This window comes from Alligator mississippiensis, chromosome 9 (genome assembly GCF_030867095.1).
Source record: "Alligator mississippiensis isolate rAllMis1 chromosome 9, rAllMis1, whole genome shotgun sequence".
In the NCBI taxonomy this organism is placed as follows: Eukaryota; Metazoa; Chordata; order Crocodylia; family Alligatoridae; genus Alligator; species Alligator mississippiensis.
In genome coordinates, this window is record NC_081832.1 from 9322479 (window position 1) to 9331350 (window position 8872).

Consider the following 8872-nt stretch of genomic DNA (forward strand, 5'->3'; position numbering starts at 1 on the left):
TCACAGCTGTAGGGACCGGGCACTCAGAAATCTGCACTAGCGCACATTTGAAAATTTGCTTCTCAATCTCTCCAGTGCAGCAGCCCTTACAGCTGCTGTGAGTAACCCATTCCTGCTAACATCTGGCTAGACCACAAGCTGCTTTGCAGCACAACAGGCGCATGCATTTGGGCTCAGCACCACAAACCTGAATCTGCTGACATGTTTTAGGTAAGTGGCATCCCTTCCACAAAATCCCCAAGCAGCTTCACAAGGCATTGGGAACAGGCCAGGCTGAAACTGGGCCATTCAGCTGGAAAAAAAAGCCTTGAACCCTTTTGTGGAAGGAAAACAGCAGATGGCTACAGGCTAGAATGCTTTGAGCCCTGCTTTGTGCATATGAAAAGGAAACGGCAAAGAAAGCTCTGGCTTGTGGGAGGGAAGGAAGGGGGGGAAGCAGGTGTTTGTTGCCTGGTTAGGTGCACTTTGGAGTTTTAAGCTTTCTACTAAAGCATCTGGCATTGGCCACTGTGGGACACCAGATGTCAGACTGTCATCCCTTGGTCCACACTGTACAGCAATAGCTACAAATCAATCAAGTTGTCTGAGATTTATAAACGTGTAAATCAAAAGAGGAGCTGGTCCTTAAACACAAGCAGGAAATGTTACTCAACAGTAATTGGAATCAGTTTTCAGCAGAAAATGGCAACACCTTGTAAATCAGGGGTGTGCAATGCCCTGGCCTGTGGGCTGGATGCAGCCTGCAGATCCATTTCTCCCGGCCCACAGGGCACCCCACCTGGCAGTGGCAGCTATCTGCCACTCATCTGCTGCCAAATTTATGGCCCTGAGGGAGCCCAGTGAGCTGGATAGCCTGGCCTGCAAGGTAGATTGGGCAGTGTGCAGAGCCAGTTGGGGTGGTGCATGGGGCCCAATATGGCCTACCCCCCATGCCACTCATCCAGCCCAAGAGGGCCAAAACATTGAGCACCACTACCCTAGATTATCCTAAGAATGTAAGGAGGGTTTTTTTATTTTATTCTCAGTGTAATATTCAGTCACTAGATGTCCCTGTGTGCTCCATGGCATTCCAGACAAGCTGGTAAACAAGGGAGTCAACACCGGTACTCAAACTTTGTGGAAGTCCATTTGTCTGTAGTTTGTAGTGAATTATAAATACCTTCCAATACAGACAATTATTTTAAATATCTTAACAGGCTCCTTAGAAAGACTTTCCATGAAATGAAACATCAAGTGTGTTTTTAATATATATATATGACTCCTGGAAGTCTGTGGATCTTTTACTCTCTCTTGACTTCCTGTCCTATGCTGTTGCTTAGTCTTGCAACAAGCATTGGTTTTTTGCTGTGTTCCACATCAGAGGTGGCTGCATTTCAGTGATGTCTTTTCAGTGCCTGCATTTCATTATATGGGGATGTACTGCCTGGAAAATGAGCCCTGACTGGGGCTCTAAGCATCACACCAATGTGTATACAAACACTACTGAAGTGAGCTTTTCCAATATATCGGGCATGTCTACAAGTGCCAATTAATGCACACAACTGAACTCCAAAGCTTATTGCCCTGGACATTATTCATATGCAGCACATGGAGCCTGGTCAGAGCAGTGTGGGCTGGAAGGGGAGCTGGGGGGGGGATCAGCCTGCCAACCCAGGGTTGCTCTGACTGGGCTCCATGTGCTGCAGAGGGTCTGGCTGAGGCACAAGGGTGCTTTAGTACGGGGGCACTGAAGCACCCTGTACCCCAGTCAGCTGGGGCAGCACCTACCTATGTGCTGCTGCATACACAAAAAAAACTCTGCAGCAGGACAAGCCCTCACCCACTGCAGTTTATTCCTTTTGTGCTCCCTAATGGGGGTGCACATGTAGACACCAAGGTGTTTACTGTGCAGTTAATCGGTCAACTGCTCAGCAAGCGTCCCATCTAGAAGCACCCAGTGTAAAGTGCTTTGGGCTGAAAGGCAACATTATAAACAAAGCCCTTGTACCACTCACACTCCTGACAAGGCAACGCCTCTGTAATTGCTGCTTTCCTGCGATGCCCATTTCAGAATGATCAGCCCTGTATCAAACCACTGGGCCACCTCCATTCTGCAAAACCTTTGTAAGCACCAATGGTGGGGTTTCCTGCACCATCAGCAAAATGACCTTGCTCCTGTTTCCCAAGAGGCAGGTTTCAGAGTCCTGAAAACATGATTCGCACTGCCCCCCATGCTGAGCTGATGCCCTCTGAGCAGTCCCATCTGCCTTTGTTATTACATTATGATCCCTACTCTAACATTTCCCTGTCCTGGTGGCATCTAATCAGCATTCTGGCTTTCCAAGAAACCTCCGTTTTTTGTTTTTATGTTGCTAAGAGTTCTCCAGTAGTGCATGATATGGTTGTGGGTACCCGGTTAAACCGTTCTGGATAATGAAATCTTGAGATATTGCGCCTGATGACTTTCCTTGAGCACTGAACCCTTTCTTTGTTAATGAAGCATATTCGATACCTTGAAGGCAGCCACCCAGCAGTAGTTTGTACATGGCCAGTAATACAAGTTTAATCAATGTTTTGGGCCACTTCTCTTGTATCAGTTGCAAAAGGGAATGTTTTTATAGAAGCCTGAGGCAAAGCCTCCCTGCACTCCTGGGCGCTACTTACTCCATCATGGGCACGGCGGCCGTGCCAGGCTGCTCTGTGTAGCTAGTTATGGAATGTGCCTGACTGGCAGCAGCCGCTATCAGAGCGCAGGGAGAGACCCTGGGTCAGCAGCTGAGACCCAGGCTGGTTTGTTCAGGCTAAGATAGAGGGCCCTGAGCAGGATCTGATGCCATTTGTGGATGGCATTACAACATCAGTGCAAGGGCTGGAGCCTAAAGGCTAATGCAAAGCCAGTTGCCACGGGCTGTTCCTGCCTCTGGCTGAAGTTAGGACCCTGATGAAAGCTGGCTGGAATGCCTGTTCTGTGTCAGCAGAAACAAGACTGCCTGCCCAACATTAACCCTGCCAGTTAATTTGGTGCTCAATGCCTTTTTGTTGCTGTCAATTTGTTTGTGACAATGCCCTGTGTTTGAGTCTCGGCCCACAAGGCACAGAATATTTGCACTGTTTGCTCACTAGCATAGACCTCCCCCCCACCCCAGCCTGCCACCCCCATGCGATACCTTGTTCCACCTCCCTCCCCTGCAGCTTCAGAAATGATTCTGTGCACAGTCCAGTCAGGAAGTGTTTGCTGCAGCTTCCCAAAGGCCATTATCCAGCAAAGGCTTACGTGCCTTGAAACTTTCTGCATTTGAACAGCATCATTCTGCATCTGAATGGTGAAAGGAGTGGGGGAAAGGGGAAGTGTGTTTAAGGGGAAATAAAAACCGGTCAAAAACAGCTCTACATTCAACAGCAGGTTGGCTGAAGATGGAGAAACTATGCCTTTGAATCAATCCCTCTGCCTGGGCATGTTTTTTTTTTTACTCCTTCCCATAAGTTGACAGGAAAAAAAGGAAAGGGGGCTTAACTTACAGGGATGGCCAGTCCGTGAATACATTTCTATTGAGATCAGAGCAAGGCTGGGTGATGCAAGGTTCTTGGTGGCTTTACTACCTCGTTTCACACTTGCCCTGCACTTTTGTGTCAAAACTTCTTTGTACAAGGCACAAGCTGCACATACACCTTACAGACCACATCTGGGACTGCCTTGCGAGCTATCAGGGAACTCCAGAAGATGGGGATGCAGGTTTTTGTTTACTCTGCAGTCCTGGGAAACCCCCAGCTCAAGCATTCCTGGTTAGAGCAGAAACTTGTGCGTTCACAGCATTGACCCCAGTGAAGACAAGCATCACACGCAAGTGGTCAGGCTGCTACAAACTGTGGGTGTAAGATATGCACATAGTGCACATGTATTTCTGGGCCTTAATCTTCTTCCTGCCCTACTCAGCCTTATTTGACACCTCTTCCCTCGACCCATTCCCACCTCTTCTCCATCTCTTGCATAAAGACAGTTCTGTTTTCATACTGGTTGCTATTGTCTCTAAATACAAAATTCTAACTTTGATCCAGATGCAAGCACCAAAGGTCCCATTTTGGTAATGAGTAATTTCCTCATTAGATACGAGCAATTTCCTTATAAAGAAAGATGGGAGCCACTTGTGAAATTCAGATTGCACTACTGTTGCTTTCACTTTCCTGACGACCCTTTTTGTTTTTTTTGTCCGCGTCTCTAGTTAGCAATGTTGCTAATCTAAGAAACAGCAGGAAAGGTCCCTGCTCATGGTGGGAGAAACAGGGCAGTGATCCCATGCCTATGGCAGCTCAGTCCAGTTTTTTCAAATCATTAGAAACCAGCACCCTCCTAGGATTTAAACCTTTGCAGTCTGGATTCTCATGTGGACTTGTTTATGACTCGGGTCACAAGATAAATCTCTCCCTATGATAGAACAGAAAGTAAGTGGTGGGGTTTTTTGTTTTGCTTTGCTTTTTAAGGTTAGGGGAAATTTTCCAGCAGCATCACAGCCTACAGAGCATGTCCATTTAAGTAAGAGCAAGTGCAGAGATAGAATGCCTGCCTGCTGTTATCAGGCTGAACAGAAACTTTTCCAGGAACTATCTAGTAAAACACATGACTCTTCGAGGCCTTCTCACCCCCCACATAGATACGTGACAGCCATTCACTGGGCATGATGCACCACAGTCAGTTGACTTTGTTATTCAAACTATTTTACTGATGATTTTTAATCCAGGCTTAGGGTTTTTTTTGAACAAGGGAACCTCTACATTGGCAGGATTGAGGGAGGCACAAAGGAAGGGAAAGCTAATTCCAGCCAGAAAAATAAAAACAGATGCTGTTAGCATTCCTCATGTCACAGGGGTGAAAACATTATCATGCACTTTATCTTAAAGGGTAAAACAGCAGTAAAAAAAAAAAAACACGTTCACTTGGAATAAAAATACTCTCTCTTTCCCCCTTATGGCTAAAGCCTACATGACCCTAGCTTGAAGCTAACAGAGCTTGGTTCTTCTCTGGGCTTTCCCTGAGACCTCAGAGGGAATGCCACCGTGCTGCACAAAGTGATGGCGGAGAGGCAGTAGGAAGTGCTCTGTCCTCTCAGTCAAAAGCAGGGGGGCTGGACGCAATGATCTTGTAAGGTCCCTTCCAGCCCCTAACACCTATAAAAATAACGGCCAGGTTTCCAGCATGATGGGCATCATACAAATGGATGACATTGCCAAATGAGATCCTGGCTGTTGGTCCTCCATCTAGCTTCCACTGGTACTTTTGTGCGGTCCTAAAGCCAAACATTCACACTAGATCCATTCGTCATCTAGGATACTCTTACTTTCTTTCTGTAGTAACTTTGCTATGCAACGTTAATACACTACTGTGTTACGTCTCCTCAGCTGCAGGCAAAGCATCCTTAGCTAGTCGAAGACTGATACAACTGCACGCAGAAACCTGACATTTGGATGTGCCAATGGGAGTGCTGTCAAGGCAAAAAAAAAAAAAATGGGTGCTTTGGGTTTCTAATAGCAGCAGCAAATGACTCCACTTGCAGAAAGGTTAATATCCGTCCCACAGCAGATACAACTCCAGCAGACCTGACGCTCAGTCCGCTGCTCTAATCACAGGATCTTGTTGCCGTCTGCTAAACAGCGTCGTACAGCTCTTCATTTCCTTTATCCAGTCTTAGTTCTGAAAAAGTAGTTGCATGTTTCTCTTCTGATGGTAAGACTGGGGCTGCTTTCTTGAAATGAAACCATGTCTTTTTCCTTAATGATCACAGTAATTATTGCAGCGTACACAGCTAGTGTCATACAGAACAAGCAGCAGTTTAAGGTAACATGTTTCGAAGCAGGTTGTCAACATCAAAGTACTTGCCTCCAGAAGCTGTTCAGGACTTTGACATATACAGGCCACAGGCACCTCTTTAGCACTACAAAAATAGCACAAGCATTACAAAAGCATCTGTTTGAAATGGGAACTATGACACAGCAATACCTTCTGTAGCATAACCTCTAAGGGGGGGAAGGGAGGGCGAGCTTCTGACTCCATGACAGCCTGCTGGTGATCAAAGGTGCAACCCAACCAGAAGCGGGGGCTGCATCTCTGCTCACCAAGACAAGCTGTCAGAGCCTGCGGCTGCCCTGGATGGGGGCTCTTCCCTCTCCCTAGTCACTGTACAGGGGAGCCTGGCACCTAAACTTGTTCTGGATCAAACGCCTTCTTCCCCCAGGTCCTGCAGCACCAGAACAGACACCGATGCAAACAGTTTGGACTTGCACCTTAGTAATCTGAACGTTACAGATAAAATGAACCAGCTCACCGAATTCACACTGGGCTGAAAGGCACATTCCTCCCCCCCTGTCCCTATAATACTCAGTCAGAGCTTCTCCCAGCCCTCGGTCCAGCCATTCCTGCTTGCCCGACTTTGTGATGCTTATGACACCTTCAAACCAGGGAACTGGGTAATGCAGGAGGGCTAGGACCTTGATCCTTTCTCTGGAGATTTCTAATATGCCACTGGGCGGGGGGGGGGAGGCAAGGGGAGCTATTCATTTCCCTGCAGGAGTCGCTCTAAATGTCACTGGGACAAAACACAAACCAAGGCCTCCCCCTGAACAGGAAACATTTAGTCTCCACAAGTGCCTTAACCAGATAACGACACGCAGACCCGTCTAGTCCAGTGGTGACTTCAGGCTCCCACCCTACTAGGCATCCATCATCAGGCAAATGCTATGTAGCAGCAAATCTGCTCCCCGCTTTGCCCTCATAGTTCATGGGTAGAAGGGAAAAGGGTACACTGCTTTCCTGCCCGAGTACGGAGAAAGTCCTACAGGCTTTGAGCTTGGTGGGGTGAAGCCTCCAACTAGCACAACTCTCACCTGAACAACAGGGCTCCAACACAGGGGCTGAACTCTCAAGGGAATAAGTGATGAGAGTTTTGTAGTGCTCAGCCCAAAGCTGGAATCTGGTACCTTGGCCCAGCTCACAGACTGTGCCTCATCACTCCCAGTGTTGGCAGAGAGAGAGAGAGAGAGAGAGAGAGAGATAGAGAGCGCGCCATGTCCTTCCCTCCCACTATCCAAGTAGGAGCTCCTTTTAAACTTTTTGAATGATTCATGGCATCCTACTTCAAAGAACCTGTTCGAAGATTTAAGACTTCATCACACAATCCTGCCCCTTGTCCAACACCTGTAAGGAACTGTTGCATGCATGGCCCAGATCCACAAGGTTGGTAGGAGAATCAAGGGTCATTTAGTCAAGCCCCATGCCTGAAGGGAGAACTGGCTGTTCTAAACCACCCCCACGCTCCAAAGCTCACCCCTCTGAGGTTGCACATTCCCCAAAAAAAAAAAAAGAGGGAACGTGGAAGAGCATGCATTGTTTTTCTTGTAAATGATTAGGCCTTTAATGTTCCCCTGACTGGACGGTGAACTGGGACAGTGGGAGCAAAGGACAGTGTCACCGATCACTAGTACAGGGCTCAGACATCAGGCAAGGCCAAAAGGAAAATATGAGTGAAGCATGCAGCTTGCTTTAATGCTCAACCTCCAGCAGCACCCCTTGGTCTGAGAATGAACTTTCCCATACTGCATCAGACAAATGGGATCACTTCAAGATCCCTCCACAAATGCCATTCCTACTGTCCTCTTCTCACCCCATCCATGCCTCCAGCGTCCAACCAGTCTCTACCATTTTGAGAGTGCCATTAAATTTAGAAGCATCCCGGCCTAGTCTCTTAGCAAGCCAGCATTGCAAACACCTGCCTAGTATATATAGTATCAATCTCCCAGCTGGGAGAGGAACAGTAGAGCTTTTTGCTATCTCAAACAGCTGTTCAGGGTCTGGTAAACAGATGCACCTGCAAGTCTTAAAGCTTTTAAGATACCTTGGTTTGACACACCATCCTCCTAGTCATTCTCCAGGAAGTGGTACATGCTCTCACTAAGCTACACACTTAGCAGCTTCTGTTATACAACACAACCCTCCTCACTCAGAGAAAACCACTGCTCCGCCAGGCACACGTGGGGTTGCACTAGTTCTGATCTTACACTGCACGGTGGCAATATCAAGCCAAAGGAAGAGGAGGGTGGGAGAGGGAAGGAAAGAAAGTCATGATGTGGACAACATCAGTCATTTAGGATTTTGCAAGGGGAGGGAGTTTCTCTCTGCATGACACTTCAGCACTTAAGAAGCCAAGGCTGGAGTTTCTTATTCTTATGCCACCATCAGTGAACTGCTTTTTCAATGGGCTCCGCCTCTGCCTCCTATGCTCCAAGGGGCCCTTTTTCAGTGCTCTAACCTAGCGCTGGGTGAAGGACAGGTTTTGTTCTCTTGCTGAAGGCTAACGTTTCACTTTTCATTGTCTCTCACAAATCCATTTCCACCTGGAAAGCTCGACAGTGGATTTCATTATTATTCCACTGAGCCACAATTTCACAGTTGGGTTTTCCCAAACAGGAAGCCAGCAGGTTTGACTATTGTTTTGATGTGGCCGGTTCTAGAAAAAAGCCAGAGCAAAGTTGACCTGAATCCAGGAATCTCATTTTATAATAATGGGCTGAATATCTATTGAAATAGAGGCATTCTATTTAGCTTTTCCTTGTAGCCATCTCTTCCTGTCAGTTTTGGCCACCCTTCAGGAAATTAGAGACAGCTAAATGGAAAATCTTCTCTTTCCCTCTTATTTTTAATGTGGTCTGGGCTCATTTTTCACCTACAAATTAATCTTTAGTGGCCTCGGTCTTCTTATTGACTCAAGTGAGAACAGGTCTTAGGTGGAGACAAACAGAATACATTCGGCATTACTAACATCTAGTTAAATGGGAGCTTTGCCTGTGTAAGGAAGAAGGAAGATTGGCAAGTCCTACAAGTGAATATTTTTCTTTGCCTGAAGTT